Source organism: Onthophagus taurus, chromosome 2 (assembly GCF_036711975.1).
Source record: "Onthophagus taurus isolate NC chromosome 2, IU_Otau_3.0, whole genome shotgun sequence".
Lineage (NCBI taxonomy): Eukaryota > Metazoa > Arthropoda > Insecta > Coleoptera > Scarabaeidae > Onthophagus > Onthophagus taurus.
The window spans coordinates 1659083-1679012 of NC_091967.1; the positions used below are offsets into that span (position 1 = coordinate 1659083).

The 19930-nt window shown below is 36.5% G+C and overlaps 1 protein-coding gene and 1 long non-coding RNA gene across 3 annotated transcripts in view; one reads left to right on the top strand and one right to left on the bottom strand.

Moving 5' to 3' along the window:
- Positions 1–19930, bottom strand: part of LOC111422364 (uncharacterized) — a 187687-nt gene that overhangs the window by 146751 nt on the left and 21006 nt on the right. The gene's annotated exons all lie outside the window — the stretch shown is intronic.
- On the top strand, positions 4646–5813 carry LOC139432782 (uncharacterized). The gene is made up of 2 exons (XR_011642454.1): positions 4646–5424; positions 5478–5813. It is a non-coding gene; the product is annotated as an uncharacterized lncRNA (long non-coding RNA).

Below are 19930 nucleotides of genomic sequence, written 5' to 3' on the forward strand. Positions count from 1 at the left end.
TTCATATAACATTTTTTCCTTAGAATCGCATCACCTTTCATCTACCAAAGTTTGTCATAGAGCTAATGAATCACGCTGTATATACTTATACAAGAATTTACATTATTATAAACTGGAAAGACAGAAAATAATAACCGATAAGAAAATAATTATTAATTATATGATATTTTAAAAGAACTTAATAGTTTTTAGCCATAACCCTTATAATTAACATAAACTAAGAAGAAAATATTTAAAGCAATTTTGATTGATCACGTTAACCTTTGCTTATAAATAATTGTTAGATTATTAAAAAAAAACTGAACAGTCCTTACTAATAAACTTTACTTGAACGTCAATTGAAGACCTCGGTGTAAGAAGGGAGTAGCTCCATTTATCAAGACAAGGAGTTGTCCCCTTCTTACACCGAGGTCTTTAATTGTTAATTCTAAGTCAAGTAACCAGAAACATTTTATGGACTGCTGTAAATAATCGTCCAACCTACCAAATTATAAAAACCATGTGTGAAACGAAAAGAATTCGAAAACTTTCAACAAAAATCTAATTTTAATAAAAATAACAATATGTTTATGAGAATTGTGAGATTATTATTATTATTCTTCTACTGGTGGGGTTTTGGAGTTCGAACTTCCGTTCATATCATTCTCCAGTTACAAGGTTTCCATTAGCTTCACTTCCCATTACACGATATCTTTCTTCTTCAGCTCCATCGAACTGTCCCGTGGTTTAGACAATTTATGAATATAAGAAACACACACAATAACAAATGGTTACATATACAGGACAACAGTTTAAAACAGGTTGATGAAAGGATGATTCTTCAGCGGGCCAGGGGTCCGGTGACCCGACTTTTCCAGGACCCTTGGGAGGACCCTCGGACCAGATCTGGAAAGGGATTATAAGTATGAGAGTTGCTTAAGGTCTAGGTTCTAGGTCTAATATCACAGTCAGTTTTATATTTCTAAGTATCTAATTATCCTATTTATTGCTTTCTTGCATCTCATATTACATTTTTCCTGCTTTGGGTATTATTATCACAGTCTTATTCCTGAGGAAATAACGTATTTGTACAATAATATATATATTTCGAATGAACCAGTTGCCAATAGAGAGGCTAGGTCAACTGGTAGGCTGACTCGTTTTTCCAGTAGTCCCAACATCAGCTTTTGTCGATGTGCATCTAATGTGTGGCATGTAAAGAATATGTGATTTAAGTCGCCTTCTTCTCCGCATTCACAATTTGGATTCTTTTACTTTAATTTTGTATAGATAAGAGGGAGTAAGTGCGTGACCCAGTCTCAGCCTGACAATAAGCGTCGAGAAGAATCGTGATACAAAAGGCATCGTTCTGTACCAAGGAACCCTCTGCACTGTCGGCTGACATCTAGCGTATATAATACGTTTGGTTCTAGTTGATCTGCTCCATTCCTGTCCCCATTCGAGGTTCAGCTCCGTTTTGATTTGATGGTATAACTCTTCTGCGTGGATTCTTATTTTGAGGGTTTCTTTGTGGTGTCCCTTGTTTGCCAATTCATCCGCCTTCTCGTTTCCTTTGATACCGGTATGTCCCGGAACCCATACCAGGGTTATCTCCATATCCAACTGGTGTATTTCATACATCAGTTTGATAGTCTCGGTTATGTATGGATGTAATTTGGTTCTGAAATTACAGTTTTTTATTTGTTCCAATGTGCTACGAGAATCGGTGATAATGAGGGCCTTGTTGATAGATTTCTCCTTTACAATTGTTAGTGCTGTAAGTATTGCGTATACCTCAGCAGAAAATATTGTTAATTCTTCAGGTAGATAATAGTACTCCTCTATCTCCAGGATAGGGGCATATATTCCACATGATACGCTTTTGTTAGGAGTATGCACCAGTGATCCGTCTGTGTGTATGTATTGGAAATCCGGCCATTTTTCCACGATGTATGATTTTATCTCTCTTCCTATTATTTTACCAACCTCAGCGCTCGTTCCAAGACTCTTGTATGAGCCCGGTGTAAAAGCCATGGTGTGCAATCTTACTACTATAAAAATGTAGACCAAGATTTAGTACCCTCACAATCCAATGGATGACGTTGTAAACTGAATTTGCAGCAATCTGCATTATCTACACAAACAAAGCGCTTGTAACCATAGAAAAATTTATGTATAACGTCAAACTGTGTCAAACTCAGAGGTGAAAGTAAATGTCATATTTTTGTTTTGTCGTTTAGTGTGATAATTGGTGATAACCCTGTTGTATAAGCAAATTTTCTTCCTTACGTTCTTTTGACTTAGTGTTTTATATCCTTTAGTTAAGTATTTAAATAAGTTAGGGCCACTTTTACCACCTCTTGATAAGTTTATCTAATAGATAAATTGGCGCTTTTAGCCAATGACAGCAATATACGTTAAAAATTTTGAATATTATCTTGGAAAAACTTTAAATGCATATTTTTTCCTATTTATTTGGAAAATGCACTTGACCTCTTCAAAATAAAGTAATGGTATAAACCGGTATAGACCTATATTTAAATTTCGCGCTTTAACCTAATTAGTTCCCTCACAATCCCCTTGGGAGCGTTTGTACCAAAAAATAGTGGGGAGATGACCTTCTATATACATAATAATATAAATTTTTTCTATGGTAAAAGCTAGAAAACCACTGACATTTAAACGTCAAAAATATTTCTGACAGATTGCAAAGCCTACTAAGATTTTTTCATTCAAAATTCATTCCAACTTTTGATCGACAACCCCGTTGTTGAACGGGCAGTGTTTGCTTTATTATTTTTTTTCTCAAAAATTAGTCGTTTTTGAAAAAATTTTAGAGAGACAAAAAAGTTTTAGGATACTTTCATCTACCTATGTAATTTTTTTTAATGTATTTACCCTCTGCATAAAAAAATTTTAGCAAAAATGTAAAGGGGGTGGTTACGTTTAGTAGTTTAGAAGGATAGGTTGAAAGTACAAATAGGGTGAAAACGTGCCCTACTACCAGTTAAACATATTCCCCAAATTTCGTTGTCCTAAGGTTTATGGTTTTTGAGAAAAAAAAATTAAACCAAAATTTTCCGCCATTTTTGGAGCCCAAGTCGCCCATGGTTTATACATCAAAGTACCCTTAAAATTGCCTAAAGAATCACCCCCTGAAGTTTGAGCATGTCATTCAGATACACCCTGTATAAGACCTCAATGGTTGGAATATATAATGTGATAATTTTTGATATAACTTTAAAAAATTACCAGTTTTTCAAATTTAGTTAATTTTGTAACTCAATTCATCACCACCAAGTTAACGAAAGGAAATTTATGAGCTGACGGTTTCATTAGTAGGCATTTTCAACAACAAAGAGGTTAAACATAATATTCATTTATTTCTTAAAGGTCGTTCTAATAACTATAGAAACAGTTAATAAATTTGACTAAACATACATTGTGGTAAAATACACTACTCTCCAAAATTATCGCACCACCTAAATTATGCATTAAGTTTAAGGTATTTTTTTTTTGAATCAACGGATGGATTTTGATGATTCTTTCTTCACGATATAGGTTGATTTTTAAGGAAGAAATGTGTTGATGGTTTCTGACAATTGTCAACGTTTTACCCATATACGGGGTGTAAAAAGAAATTTATGTTTTTTCTTCTAATTTTGCAACACCCTGTGGAATTTATCAGAAAGAACCGCTACATTGCATTTACATTACGTTAGAATGGCAACCCTTCTCTACATTTCCGTTCAAGAATCATCTCGATATCTCTTTTATCAAGGAGATACTCTTACGTATCACTTCTTCACAGCGACGAGCCATACTTAAAATCAAGCGTCGAATTTGATCTTGATCAATTGCATCCCAAACCTCTCTTACCATCCTCTCAACGTCGTCCAAAACGATAGGTGGTGGATGTCGGCCCCTTAACTGACGATCAATATTATCCCATAAATTCTCTATTGGATTGAGATTAGGGCTACAGGGTGGCCAGTCCATGGTTTGTATACCAACTTCATCCAAATAGTCACGCACCGTATATTCAACATGAGGTCTTGCATTGTCATGCATTAAATAAAAACGTGTTCCGATAAAATGTCTGTAATATACCTTTCACCTGTTAATGAACCTCTTCGCAAAGAAACAAGGTCTGTTCGTGCTGTAAGCGAAATTCCACCCCAAACCATTACAGATCCTCCATTAAATAAAGTTGTCGGTCGTATGTTGCACTACTTATACAACATACTTGCAGTACTTGTTCCCAGTCATCAGCATTCCAGTCAAGATGTTCTCTGGCAAATTGCAATCTCCTTCTACGATGATTTGCGTTTAAATTTGGTGCTTTGGCAGGAATCCTTGCATGCAAATCACCTTCGGCGAGACGCCTTTGTACAGTGTTAGTACTAATTCGTTTCTCACAAGTTTCTCATTGTAACAAAACATTCCTTTAAAGCACGAAGTCTAATAAAACGATCTTGGCGTAGTGTTGTGACTCTCCTTCTTCCTTGTCCAGGTCGTCTTGTATGATCATTTGTCTCTTGAAATCGTTGAACGGCACGTGATATTGTTGTATGAGAAACTCCTAATCTCAAGCTAGAAATATACTGAACTATATTTCTGCCAATTTGAAGATGGACTCTATAAATATAATGATGGCCTCCCTATGGGTTCACCACTTAGCGGTCTCCTAGCAGACTTTTTCATTGATAAACTAGAGACATCGTTCCTACAACCTGACAATGAATACAATAAATACATTCTGTTCTGGAAAAGATATGTAGATGACATTCTCATAATCTGGGATGAATCTTCACCTAGGTCTCTAACAGAACTATTACAACATGTCAATACTCTTCATGAAAAGATAGAGTTTACTATGGAGAATGAACACAATGGAGAAATAAATTATTTAGACCTCACCTTAAAGAGACATAATGGAGAAATAAAATTCGACATCTACAGAAAACCAACTCAGACAGGTGTGGTCATTCCTTTTGATTCCTTTCACCACTATTCCCATAAATGTGCTGCGTTTAATGCTTATATACACCGGCTATATGACACCCCACTTACACACGAACAGATGGAAAATGAAATTAAAATAATAGAAACCATCGCCCACAATAATAAATACCCCCCTAAATTTGTGAATAACCTTATTAACAAATATACTCACAAATACATAAACTTAGATATTAATGACTCTTTAATTCCGTTAACCAAGAATATATTGACATATAGATCTATAAATTATCACGATTACGACGTAGATCTTTTAGGTTAATCCTAAATTTGTTTTATATGTACTTCATTTTAATTAATTTGATTTTTTGATATCATTTTGAATCATCTATCATGTGTATTGGCATACCGAACAATTTTGTTAATCTCTTTGTTGAATGAACAATGTTTCAAGACGAGTTTCCCCACCTTTAACTTGACAAGGTAATATAAGTATTGTTTTTAATAGTTTTGTTTTACATGTAGTTGATTTGTAGACTCCTGATGATGGTCATGTACCGAAACCGGTAGAGTTAATTAATAAAGAAAATATATTGGAGTAGTTTGACCATTTATTTTGGTTTTTCTTTTTCATTAAAAAAAAAATACCTTTAAACTTAATGCATAATTTAGGTGATGCGATAATTTTGGAGAGTAGTGTATATATTATATATATTCGGTGAATTGTTGTTACGAAACTCAATAACAGGAGCTGGATGATTATCAACACAAAGTCCAACGCAAGGCAACCCAGAAAGCACACTACAACGACAAACAGCGAATAATTGCGAATGTTTAATTAACTAGTTTTGTCGAATAAATATTTAAATATGCGTTTCAATGCAATTAGCCTTATTCGGCGCGTTTTGATCGCCACGTCCAGGTGTAATACGCGAACCGTTTAGTTTATCCAATTCGATTAATATATTAATAATTTAATCTAACATAATCGAAATCTGGTTACCGGTACTTTCCTAACCGCTTGGATATTCTTTCTGTGTATGCTTAATTGCTATTTAATCATGGTTTCGATGCAACATAATTTAACCACTTATTATATTAACATTGGCATTCCACGTTTAAATTATAATAATCAACTAGTTAAATTAGTTTATCTTTAGTAGAAAAATTGTAATCTGATGGATAACACATGGGGTGCGTTTTATATTCTCGTTTCGAAAGAGGTTGTAAGAGACGACATACAGGGAATAGACGGCCCTTTAAAAGCCCTAACAAGCGGCTTTTAAAGGAAGGACTCACGTAACCGGCACGTCTTAACGCCATTTTGCATGCGAGGCATCCGTACGTGTCCCAATTGTTAAAGTAACGACCACGAAACCGCACGCCGCATTTACTTCTTCCAGCATCAACCAGCGGCGGCTCCTTTCTGCTTTCAAAGCAGGCGCGATGATGGCGTCGTAAGTCAGTTCGTGAAACCCTCCTAGTGGCATTTTCTCGTTATGGAAATTCGCGTAATGGTCACATCAGTTCACGGGATGACAACTCTCAATTTCTACTATTTTCAATTTTCTGCAAATACCAAGATATGGCCTCTTTTTTTAAAGGAATGTCTTTAGAGAATCCTTATGGCTGCAGAATGTGGTGGAAAAGGTAGGTTTAGTGGAGCTATTTCAATTTTCGGTTGGAACGGAACGAATAGAATGTGAAGAATCAATTCCAGAATTGTCTCTTTTACGAAGTTGGGTACGTATACGGAAAACTAGTTTCAGGAAATTCGTACTGAAATTGACATTATATTAGAATAAATACAAAACTTTATATGTATACTATTCAGTTTGTAACTAAATTATTGCTCTTCAAAATATTTCAAATCTTTTTTTCCCTGTTTAATCGACTTGTGTGTTAAACGACATTAAAGGTAATGAATGTTGATGGACTTCGAAAAAGCCTCTCACCAACTGAGTGCTGTTGTGCAAATTAACTTCCACTGGATTTACACCATTTAGTTCCCTGAGGTGTTATGTACTTTAGCAGTACTTCCTTTTTGAATTGTCCCACATCATTTGTCACGCAGTGCTCGAATTTGAGGTTCATTTACTTTCTAATTAATATTAATACAAAACTTCTATAAATTCTACTCTGAATTTTATTTTTTATTTCCCCCCTGATATATATTAAGTTAAGTAGTGTTTATTTGAAATCGAAATGGCTTTGCATCGAAACGTATAAGTACATATAACTTGGCTCGGTTTCAATATGTGGATTATGGAATAATATTTACTTTGCGGTATCGGTTATAACATGGTATGTTATCTCTAGAATGACTATGTGTAAAGGGTTTTGAAACGGGCAACCACCAACGAGAAGCGCCCCCATTCAGATAAATTCTCGGTCATTACGAAATGCCCGTCGGCGAGACCTTCTGCACTCTGTAAATACACATAGAAAATAGGCCAAAATGATCTTCCGGCCACTCTCTGTTGATAAGCAAACTCAACCATGCGAACGAACCGCGAAACGAAAACCCCGATTAAATATTTGAGGATGTATCCGATCTGTAGTCGATGCGAGAGAAAATCTCGCATTAGCAATGCAAAAGATCTTTTAGCACGATTTATCATTTCAAGGGTCTAACCGTTTTTCGTCTTTGAAATGCGTTGATGGGTCCTCGGACTTCGATGCTTTTGGCCCATTAAAACCTCTCGGCATCTTCGAGAGGGTAGTTACTAAGCTTTGGACTTGATTCCTGATTTACGAGCATTTTCAGTCAATAAAGAAACACTCGGGAAATTGATGAAAAGCGAACTAAAAAAAATCTTACATCTTAAGCTTTAAAACATTTGATCGAAAATGACTTTATTTTAGAGGGTCACCGCAAATAGCGAATATTCATTGATTTAAAAACCGATTTGATATGGAACATGAAGCACGTTCGAAATTGCAATTTTCCATCGAGGCTTAGACCCAATTGTTTTTCACTAATAGAATAGCCGATTAAAACAATATACGAGGCTCAAATTAAACAACGAAAGTCGCGCAACCGACGCATAATTGGTGGGCATCCGATTAATAGAAAAAAAAGCCCACACAATAAACCCAATTTCCATGCGATGACGTTCCGAGTCGACAGGATTTGATAGATTACGATCGTGGGAAATCGAATTTTTTGCTCCAGAAGCAAAAAAGTTCTCCGCTGCTATTGAGTATACAGAAAGTTATCTAAAAATATCTTCTGGAGTGTATTCTATGCGGTTTCGAACTTAATCACTTTTGCAATATAAAAGTCTTTCGATTTTTAACAAAAAAATTACCTCCATATTGATAAAACAGTTTTTAGGTTGCTTTTTATTTCTCCCGTGCAATTTTTTTAACTTGAAACAGGACTCGTTTCGATATCGTCGAAACATCTCAGAGTATCCTAATTCCGTGTAAGAAGTCGTAACACGAAGTCTCGTCGTATCGAGGCCAAAAAATTGACTTCGAGGGAAGACGAGAGAGTGTGAGTTGAAATTTAACACGTTCGGTTCGATAAACGTTGTCGCATTTCGCCAAGTGTGGAAAAAGTAGGGGAAAATAAGTTACGGCCGAGGCAATATTGTTACGACTCTTGTAGATTTTTTGACCAATTAAGCCGAGGTTGCTTGTAAATACCCGGCGGGTAGGTATTTATAAAATGGGTATTTACCCTGGGCCGGGGTAAATACCTAAACAGTACATATAAAAATGATACAAGTAAAACTATAACAGATTCGGACAAAAATATAGAGGAACATGATGAAATGGGCGTTGAAGACGAGGAATTGTCAACTATCAAAAACGTATTACAATCAGGTAACCACTTGCGAGAGTGAAGGAAATATACATGGAGACGATGGCTAGGATAAAAGTGGGAGATAAGCTGAGCGACGTGTTCTGGACGACGAAGGGACTGAGGCAGGGATGTCCGCTGAGCCCAAGTCTGTTTGCACTGTATACGGCGGACCTGGAGGAAAGATTGGGGAAGGGGCAAATGGGAGGATTGGTGGTGGGAGGTAGAAAGGTGCATATGTTAGCATACGCGGATGACATCGTGGTCATGGCGAGAGAAGCGGCGGAGATGAAAGATATGATAAAGACACTGGAAAGATATTTTAGGGGAAAGGGGCTGGAAGTGAATGTGGGGAAGACAAGGATGATGAAGTTTTGTAAGGGGGGGAGAAAAAGAACAGAGAACTGGAGATGGGAGGGAAAAGAGATCGAGGAGGTTAGGGAGTATACTTACTTGGGGTATGTGTTCAGGGAGAACAACAGGGAGGGGTCGCATGTGATAGCTATGGCAAAAAAGGCGAATAAGGTGATGGGACAAGTATGGGGTTGGGGGAAGAGAGTCTTTGGAAGGAATGTGGCAGCGAGGAAGATTATGTTTGAAGGTCTGGTTAGCAGTGTGATGATGTATGGGGATGGAGAGAGCAGGCAATGCTGGAGGACGTGCAAGCTAGATACTGGAGATGGGTGCTTGGGGTGGCGAGAGTAACACCGGGGTATATAGTGAGGGAAGAGGTAAAGGTGGATAAGGTCAGGGTGGAGGCGGGCAGGAGGGCAGTGAAATATGAAGAAAGAATAGTAGGGAGGCCAAGCTGCGGGATCCTGGGGGAGTGTTGGAGGGAAATTAGAGAAGGAAAGGTCAGATATTGGAAAGGACACAGAGTCAACTATTATAGACGACCGGGCTACTTGGCAACGGAGATAAATAGTAGACGAAGGGTGGGTAGGGAGATGTGGAGGGAGTTGAGAGACAGGGACCGAGATGTGCAGAGACAGGAAAGAAGGACACAAATAAAAGAGGGAAGGTATAACGAAAGATACAGGGACATAATTACGGAGGGGCTGCCTAGATACTTGTTATTGGAAAGAGATGAGGAAGGGAAAAAGTTGGTGGCTAGGTTCCGTTGTGGAAACAAGGAGAGAGCTAACAGATACTGGATGGCCGATGAGGAGAGGTGGTGTAGGCTATGCAGGGAGGAATGGGAAACGTTAGAACACATGCTGAATGGGTGCAGTGAGTTGAGGGAGGAGGAGTTGGACCGAAGGCAGATCTTAGGAGAGGGGGGAGAGGGGAAACGATGGATGAGAATGGTGATGGGGGTGAGGAGACAAAGGGATGGGTGAGGGGATGATTGGGCCGAGGAGCCGAGGGCGTGGAAATGGAGGAAGAGGGTAGAGAGTGAAAGTAATATTTGAATAATGTAAAGAATTGTAAACAATTACTGTATACAATAAACTCTTAATATATATCAGGTAACCACTGCTCAGTCTTCATTCTTGCGACGATGATCCGACCAGTTCCACTTGAGCTTTGTTACAATGTTGACCGTATCATTTACGCCAGTTTTTCTTCGTAGGTCTTCATTTCGTATGTGGTCCTGAGTGACCACCACGTATGTGAGCCTCCTGGTAATGGCCATCGTTAGTGTTAAAGTTTCGGAACCGTATGTCATAACCAAAGAAGGAAGCACGCATTGATTGAAAGATTTTCTTTTCAAATATACAGGAATATAAAGATGTCTCTAAGTTTCTTGTAGGCTGCCCATGCAAGTATCATCCTTCTGTTTAGTTCGTTTGTTTGATTATTATCTCTCGATACACGAACCTCATGGCCAAGATATATGGCTGCGATGCGAACCAACTGAGATGAGTACTTTAAGAACAATAATGGAAAAGACAAGAAAAGATAGAGTTAGGAACAAAATTGAGAGAATTTCGTGGATTCGGAGATATCATGAGATTTGCTAGGGGAAAAATAAAAAAATTTAATGAATACTTCCAAAGAATGGAAGAAACCTGGCTGATTAAGACAGCAAGAGATCAAAGATTAGCTAGAAAGAGATACCGGGAGACCAGGAAGTTGGATTTCCAGCTCTAATGAAAAATCAAACAACAAGAATTAATGAAGCACAAAAACTGAATGAGTTTGGAACAAGATTTCCCCTAAATTTTGTTGATATTTAGCCCGACTCTTGCACACGTCTCCTGTATACGTTCAGCATCAGTTTCATCTCTCCAAGACTATCCGAAATAAGAACTAAAAAACAAAGAGTGTCCCAACAAGGGCGCCGGATTTAATTTTAAAGAAAAACACATTTATTTTTTGAATTAAGCAAATATTTTGATTTCAACATAAAGAAAAATAGTTCCGATTAAATATGAAATACAACATCAGGCAAATGGTCACCACGAAACCTCTGGAACGGGGTTATTCTTTTGTTGAAATTTTCAATAACGTTTTCGCATAAGTGTGGCTGTATTTCACCAATACCGCGCCGTATTTCCTCTTTAATATTTTCAACTGTTTCAGGCTTATTCGCATACACCTTTTCCTTTACATAGCCCCAAAGAAAAAAGTCCGTCGGTGTTAGATCGCACGATCTTGGTGGCCAATGTTGATCGCCAAATCGAGAAATGACACGACCCGGAAACTTGGTCTGTAATAACGCCATTGTTTCACGTGCTGTGTGGCAGGTCGCACCGTCTTGTTGGAAAAACATGTCCTCCACATCAATGACATCCAATTCGGGCCACAAAAATTCCGTTAACATTTCCCCATACCGCACATCATTAGCAGTTTGCGCATTTCAAAGAAATAAGGTCCAATCACTCCGCCAGTCCAAAATGCACACCAAACAGTTACTCGTGGATGTATTGGTTGATTGAGTACCACACGAGGATTTTCAGCACCCCAAATTCGACAGTTTTGTTTATTTACGTATCCGTCGAGTTGAAAATGTGCCTCATCTGAAAAAATGATTGTCTTCGAAAAATCCGCATTAATTTGATGATGTTCCAACACCCAATCAGCAAATCCACGGCGCTGCGCATGGTCCCTTGGCTTGATATCTTGCACCAATTGAACCTTGTACGCGTGCAAATGCAGATCTTTTACCAAAATGCGTTGCATAGTGGTTCTGGAAATGTTTAATTCTTGACCACGATGCCGAATGGAAGTTCCTGGATTATCGACCACAGATTCCCTTACTGTAGCTATGTTTTCAAGTGACCGACAAGGACGACGACGAACATTGATCTTCTGATCCACCAGCATAAATTTGGTCTCAAATTTTCTAATTAAACGCCTCACTGTTGATTCATTTGACGCATTATTGCGACCGAAAACTTGACGTAATTGGCGAACAGTTTGCGCAAAACTTTCACCATTTTTGTAATGTGTTTTTACAATAGTTAGACATTGTTTGTTTGAATCTTTGATTATATATAATATGGATTGAGCTAACTGAATATATCTACTAACAAAAATGTTACTCAAGGTGAATAGACGCAGATGGAAAGCGATAATGTGAAAGTGTAACAAAGATAGATATATTATATGTCAGTACGCTTCTATATCTATCTCACTTCTATCAGTACACCCATTATATGGCAGTACGCTTCTATGTCTATCTCGGTTCGATCACCTTGCGCAAGCTATCTCTCTCGTTGGCTCAATCCATATTATATATAATCAAAGGTTTGAATAGTTCATCATATTCATAAATCGCGCGGTCTATACGTGACAACTGTCAAACAAAAAACGCCGTACAACTCGTATTAATAAAATGGCGGCAAATTTAAATCCGGCGCTCTTATTGGGACAGCCTTTATATCGTCCGCGTAGCGCAAATTACTTAGGTATTGCCATCAATGTTTATATCTTTTTGGGTCCAATCCAGTTGTTTAAATGCACTCTCTTGGTCTGTGATGAACAATTTGGGTTGAACATTATATCGCCTTGTCTTACCCCACGCCTAATCGGTATTTGGTCTGTACTTTCATACAATTTTACCGTCATTGTAGCATTCTTGTAAATGTTATAAATAAGACGGACTCTGCATTCTTGAACTACTTGCAAAACTGCCACCAACTCAATTTAAATCAAATTTTATAAATACCTCTAAATACCCATCTTGGGTAAATATCCCCGGGTATACAGGGTGATTCCTTAGCTCTATGACAAACTTTGGCAGATGAAAGGTAACATAAAGAACTCAGTTTTGTTATCACAGCCAACTCTGTATTTGTGTTTCATAATTATTGTTGCGATTGTTGCAAATCTTTACTTCGTCGATGTGAGGCGTGCATTCAAGCTGAAGGCGGACATTTCGAACAATTTTTGTAATTTTTAAACTTATTTTTTATGTTACATTTTCATTTGCCTATTAAACTGTGTAAAATTTTCAAAGGCTTGTTACTCTTTAACCAAAATGAATCGGACCCATAATCATATAACATTTTTTCCTTAGAATCGCATCACCTTTCATCTGCCAAAGTTTGTCATAGAGCTAATGAATCACCCTGTATATCCAGGGAATTTTTCCTTGAACATAAATACCCGGGTATTTAACAACACTGCTTGTGACCGAGGCAATTTGGTTATGAATTTTCAAATTACGTAAGGCTAATGATTTTGAAGTTTGTTTATAAAATAGAAATGGACTTGAGATCTGATAAAAAAACTTTTTAAGCAATAAACTTCCCACTAAATTTCCATTTAATTCTCTCTCCCTTTACTCGGTGTTTGATTTAATTACACGGTGCATTCTTTTAGTTCGTTTTATCTTAATGAACTCCTAATTGCTGGGGCGTAGACGATTTACACGTGTTGAGAGAAAAAAATGGCGATTTAAGCGGGTAGTGCATTTTCTCCAAACGCAATTTTTACTAATAGCTTTTAGATGGGTTGCGCTTCGCTTGGATTCCGGAAGTAAAGAATTCACCCCCGAAAAAAAATTATCTAATTTCGTCAGGAGTTCGCGTTCTCCTAAAAGCGCAGTTTCCGGTATGGCGAAATTTATAAGAAATCACCCTCTGTTGCATTTTAGTGCACCCAAAATTAGATAGTGCGGTCATAAAGTTCCTCCTTCATAAAGTAGCAAGTGATTTATAAAGCCATAAAGCCCGGTTCTTGTGCGCTGAAGAGACACAGAAAGTTAAACCAAAATCTAAATCTAAACGAATAATTACAAATTTGTATTTTTTACTTACTATTAATTAATTCAAAGACCCCAAAAATCTTTTAACGCCATCTCCTTAAAGAGTAATTAATAGCTTGCAAAAAGCCAGAAAACTGTCTTTGTAAACAAAGGGTTGATTTTAAGGATTGAAATACGACACCCCTATTTTTCATCAGTAGAAATAAATTGCCAAAAACATCTACGGAATCCCTTAAAAAGAAACTCAATTTAAATCACTTTAGAAGCTAAAACGCGGCTTTCACGGAAGCGATTACGTGGTGAGAGCATGGTTTTTGTTAAGCCCCACATCGTTGCGAATCGATTTGTTTCTCGCTTCCTCCCTAACGTTTCAACGAAAAGTCTCCAATAACAATGTAATTCTATAGCGTAGGGCGATTTTCCCTCACGGCTTTGTGTTGGGATACCACGCTTTTTACCTGTACCATCGAAAATACGAAGAGTTGTAAAAGAAACTTTTTAATTTGCGGTGCGGTCGCCTATGTATTCTTTAGACCGGTTTAACAAGAACGGTGCTGAAGAATCCCTTACAATGTTAACCACCTCAATCGCATCCTTGTTATTTCAATACCTGAAATTGCTTTCCTAAAACGGAGAGAGAACGGAGGTGGAGGTCAAACAGGAACTGGGAATTCTTATCGTTCCGTTTGCCCCCGTTATGCTCCCCGTTATTGTAACGGATCGGAGAAGGGAATTCGAAATCCGCTCCAAGCTTGATATTAGCCGTTTAAAAATGCATTCGATTCAAACCCATCTGGTCGATCCGCCAGAAAGGTCCTGCAAACCGTCAATTAAACGGGAGAAGTATACCCCCTCGAAAAGAACGGGATGTTTGATCGAGATTTTAATTGATTGAAATAGTTTTCAGGGTAAAATGGAACAAAAGCATCGCAGCGGAAGGTTTTGTCCCATGAAAACGGTAAAACCCTTTGTTCCAATTAGCGAGAGGGTGTTGAATTAGCTACTACAATGGTGTTTTAGGTCGTAGTTTGAAATTATCTAGTCTGACGCCGTTGTTTATAAAATTTGTGATACTCAAATTTCGTACTGTTTTTAGTCTTTGTTTGTTTTCTTTTCATTAGTTTATCAAAAATAAAGTTGGATTTTAAAAAATCATAAGAAAATATTTAGTCTTCTTTCATCAGTTCAGAGTCTCAATTGGAAGGTTGAACTTTTGACTCTCAGTACTCATCTTACAAATGCGATAATATTGAGCTTGACAGCTTAACATTTTCAAGTTTAAAGATGTTTTATACGCTAGTGCACAACTCCTTACGTACCCAGTTCTAGAAATTAATAACTTGAGTGAAAACTATGTATTTGACTATGTATATGACTATGTTTTCTATGGCAGGTTATTTTTACTACTTGAATTTCTTTTTATGTATAAGTGTATATTTTTAGAGACAATAAAATCATAGATTTGAAACATATATATATATTTTTCAGATTAATTTTCTAAAAATCCCTACGTCTCTAGTTACTTTTAATACCAACCTAATTTTTTTTCCCCCAAACTTTGGTTGGTAGCCCTCCCTATACTTAATACATAGAGACGTGACGTCACCGCAGGAGCAACTTCCGCTCTAGAACCGGCATTCTTAGGGCCGATTTACATCAGACGAGCGAATGCTCATTCTATCCCCACTCTATCATATTCTTTTAGTGTAAACAGATGTAGAGCATTCTTTCGTTGTTCTGTCTGTGTTCTCAAAGATTCTAGGGAATATTCTAAGAATGTTCGATCGCTTAATGTAAACGACACTAGAGCGTGCGAACAATTGCTTAGAGCCTTCTTGCGTGTTCGGACGTGCTCGCTCATCGGAGCGGTCTCTTCAAAGCGTTCTTGTGTTCTAGCCGAATGAGTATTCGTTCGGCTGATCTAAACATCTATGTGCAAGAATTCTAATTCTTGAATCTTATTTTTGCTCGTTGATATTTTGGTGTAAACGCAAAAGCGCGCTTTCGTTTACACTAAAAGATCAAGAAAGAATGCTCTTGTTCTAGCTCTAGCTCTTTGTTCGTTTGGTTTAAATGCACCTTTACACTACTAACCCCTCATAATTCTTGAAAGAATTAAGATATAGGGTTTTGGTTTATGGGGTTGTGTTTCTTTTTCCATTACCTTTAAAATAAGATAAAACTCGATAGGGGTTGCTATTTAAAAATGTAGGAGTGGTCATCGCCTAAAAAACTCCACATTGCACGGAAGTTCTAAACTATCTAAGAATGTAGAATGTTTTTATGACTCTTTAGTGGTCCCCAAATTTTCAAATATTTTTCTTCACTCGTTCAAAACTTATAGCTCCGTCCCGGGAGTTTTGGGAAACCCTGTATTTAGTCTTAGAGTGATTAAAAATAAAACTAACAAAAAGATTGCCAAGATTTTTTATTCTAGTAACATCGAATCACATTTAAGATATTTAATAATTACGTGAGGAGCATCTGTACAGGGTGTCCAAATTTAGATGAGTTTGCAGGGTATCTCAGTTATTATGAAAGATAGAAAGTTACGGCATTCGCGAACCTGAACTACATTTTTGGGAAACTTACAATGGCCAAACCAAATTTTCATAACCCTCTTCGTTTTTGATATACAGGAAGTGTTTGAAATTTACGATTTTCAGACACCTCCTGTATCTCGGCTATCCGGAAACTTAATAAAAAAGTAAAAACGGGTTCTAATAGATTTTTTCACGTGGAATCCAATGGTGCACGTAGAATTTTTCTAGTCATCACGGTTTTTGAGTTATAAACACAACTCAAACACTGAATACTCAACTTCTAAAATACTTAACTCTTTATAACTCAAAAACCGTGATGACTAGAAAAATTCTACGTGCACCATTGGATTCTACGTGAAAAAATCTATTAGAACCCGTTTTTACGTTTCCGGATAACCGAGATACAGGGGTGTCTGAAAATCGTAAATTTTGAAAGACTGCCTGTATATCAAAAACGAAGAGGGTTATGAAAATTTGGTTTGTGCCATTGTAAATTTCACAAAAAAGTAGCTCAGGTTCGTGAAAGCCGCAACTTCCTATCTTTCATAATAACTGAGATACCCATCGAAATTTGGACATCCTGTACAGGGTGGGCAAATTTGGGTGTTATTATAGGCTATCTCAGAAACTATAAGAGATACGAAAAAAGTAGGTGCCATGTCTCGGTCTCTTTTTTCGAGACTAACCCAATCCCGCAAACACCAAACCTCTATCTTCTTTTGTTTTTAAGTTATAGCCAAAAAGTCAAATTTTCGTGATTTCGAAAAATGCTCATATTTCGTTTATTTTTGAAATTAGAGAAATGAGGTTGATACGTTCTTAAGACACTTTTTTAAGTAGAATATACTGCCGTTGAAAAATTTTAAAAATATTTGATGATTTTTGAGATAAAACACAAAGTTGTATTTTTTTAAATACAAACTATACTTGATTATGATGTTAATGAAAAGAGCATATTTTTAGCTTTCCAATGATGTAAAATAAGCGTTAATTTTAAATTCCAAAATAGTAAGCGGTAATGTTCAAAATTTTGATTATAGTAGGCGGGTTCGGACAGTAATTACTACCTAATTGCTGTATGGTTTTGCACGAATATGACAGAAAGTTGGTCTTGTACCATTAAGCTAAGTGTCCACTTGCGAGAAATGCTCTCGAGAGAAGCTATCGAGAGTATATTTTCTGGTACACGCATCTGAGAGTAACTATCATAGAGTCCGCACAAACTTTCGGAGAGTAAACACGTTGAGATTTGTACTCAAATGGACACGCACAATTTATCTATCGTGAGAGTAACTGTCAAAAACCGAACACGGTTCGAATTTTGCTGCGAGTAGCTGCTAGTTTTTTCAATATAACACGTTTAAAGATAACAACCAAAAGAAAATAGTACCAAGAAGAAATATTTGAATTAATTGAAGTGTATGAAGAAAATTCAATTCTTTGGAATATCACCTCTAATGAACATAGAAATCGGGGAAGCAAAGGATGCAATTTTAACAAGTATTGGACAGAAATTTAAACGGGATTTGTACCATTAGTAATAGTAACTTCTGACAACATAATTTCGTCTTCTGACAGTAAAATTAAGTCTTTTGCTAAAAGTATTTGATTTTTAGTAGTAGTGTAGATGTGCTTCATTTGCAATATCTAGTTTTTCACTAGCAATACTTAGTCTTTTGCCAGCAATATCTAGTCTTTTGCAGCAATATCTAGTCTTCTACCAACAGTATTTCGTCTTCTGGTAGTAGGGTGCAGTCTTCTGTAAGAAGAATCTGCTTCATTTGCAACATCTAGTCTTTCATTAGTAGTACTTAGTCTTCTGCCAGCAATATCTAGTCTCTTTCAGCAATTGAGGCGTTTAAGTTTATATTTTCTAATAATTTTCCAAAATACTGCCAAGCCACTATTAAGCTATCACGTGTACGACAATAAACTTATAGTTTGCATTTATAAGTGCCATTAAAGCAATCGAGTTCACTTTTTTGTGAATCCAGTATGCCAAATAACTAACAATTTGACAACGAATGTTGATATTTGTTGACACCCAGCTCTAATCTACGCCAAATCCATGATTTGGCACCCAACAGCTTCTTTTTATTTTTTTCAGTTTGTTTTTTTTTTTGAAATTTTATACGTTATAAGTTTACAAACACCAATGAAAGAAAATAAATTTTACTTTCCATAGCACGGACACATTTCACTAGTGGACACGGTCCTGAGAGAACTGTCTGAGAGAAAGCTTTCAGAAGTTTTATAGAAGCTCTCGGAAAGCTAAAACAGTCTCAAGTGGACACAGAGTTGAGAGTAGATATCGAGAGTTACTCTCAGAAGTTTCTCTCAAGTGGACACCTAGCTTTATGCAGGATAAAGTTGGTTTTGTACCAACGAATAAAAACTTTGAATAGTTGATTTAAATTTCTCAGTGTCTTATCCCTGACTTTGTTCACCAATAAAAATGATTTAGTAGATAATGTTTGTTTATTAAAAATACAAGAAACGTATTAATAAATGGATTAAATATGAACAACAACTCCAGGAACTAAACAGTCACAGACTGTGTCATCTAAATTTACTAACTAAACTTACTGGTTGTAAGGTTAGAACAGTTGGGTATCAATGAATGTAATCTTCGGTAGTAGTTTTGAAATCACGAAAATTTGACTTTTTGGCTATAACTAAAAAACAAAAGAAGATAGAGGTTTGGTGTTTGCGGGATTGGGTTAGTCTCGAAAAAAGAGACCGGGACATGGCACCTACTTTTTTCGTATCTCTTATAGTTTCTGAGATAGCCTATAATAACACCCAAATTTGCCCACCGTGTATAGTTCGGCAATGTTCAACTTTAAACTTCAGAAAAAAGCGATAAGAGTGTTATGTAATCTTAAATATAATGAATCGTGTAGACAACAATTTTCAAACATAAAAACTATTTTCAACAATTTGTTAAGACAAACCAATATGTTACTAGACATAATCATATCTTCATGCTGCCTAAACATGGGTTAAATTTATATAAAAAAGGTCCCTTGTATTCATGTGTGAAAATCTGGAATAACATCCCTGTAAAAATCAAATTAATAACTAGGTTAAACTTATTTAAAACAAATATGCGATATTTACTTTGTAATTTAGCACCTTATTCGCTCGACGAATTTTACAATACCCATTGAATTTCATTTTCTTTTTTGACGCTAGGTGAGTAGTAATGAGATCTTTTGTTATTTTTGTCTCTTTTCTTTCTCAATAACGCTTATTATTATTATATTCGAGTTTGCGCATTCCCCAAAAAGTATTAAATCTAGTGAACTTCGTTGAGCTCTGTCTGAAAGTCTCTTTAATTAAAATTTATTAGTAATACGTTCATATTTTATTCAAATTTTCCATACATTCGAATAACGCTTGTTTTACACTCTCAATTAGGTAAATGGACAATATTGACTCTATAATAATGGTTTAATACGCGAAGTATTTTCTCATTTTCAA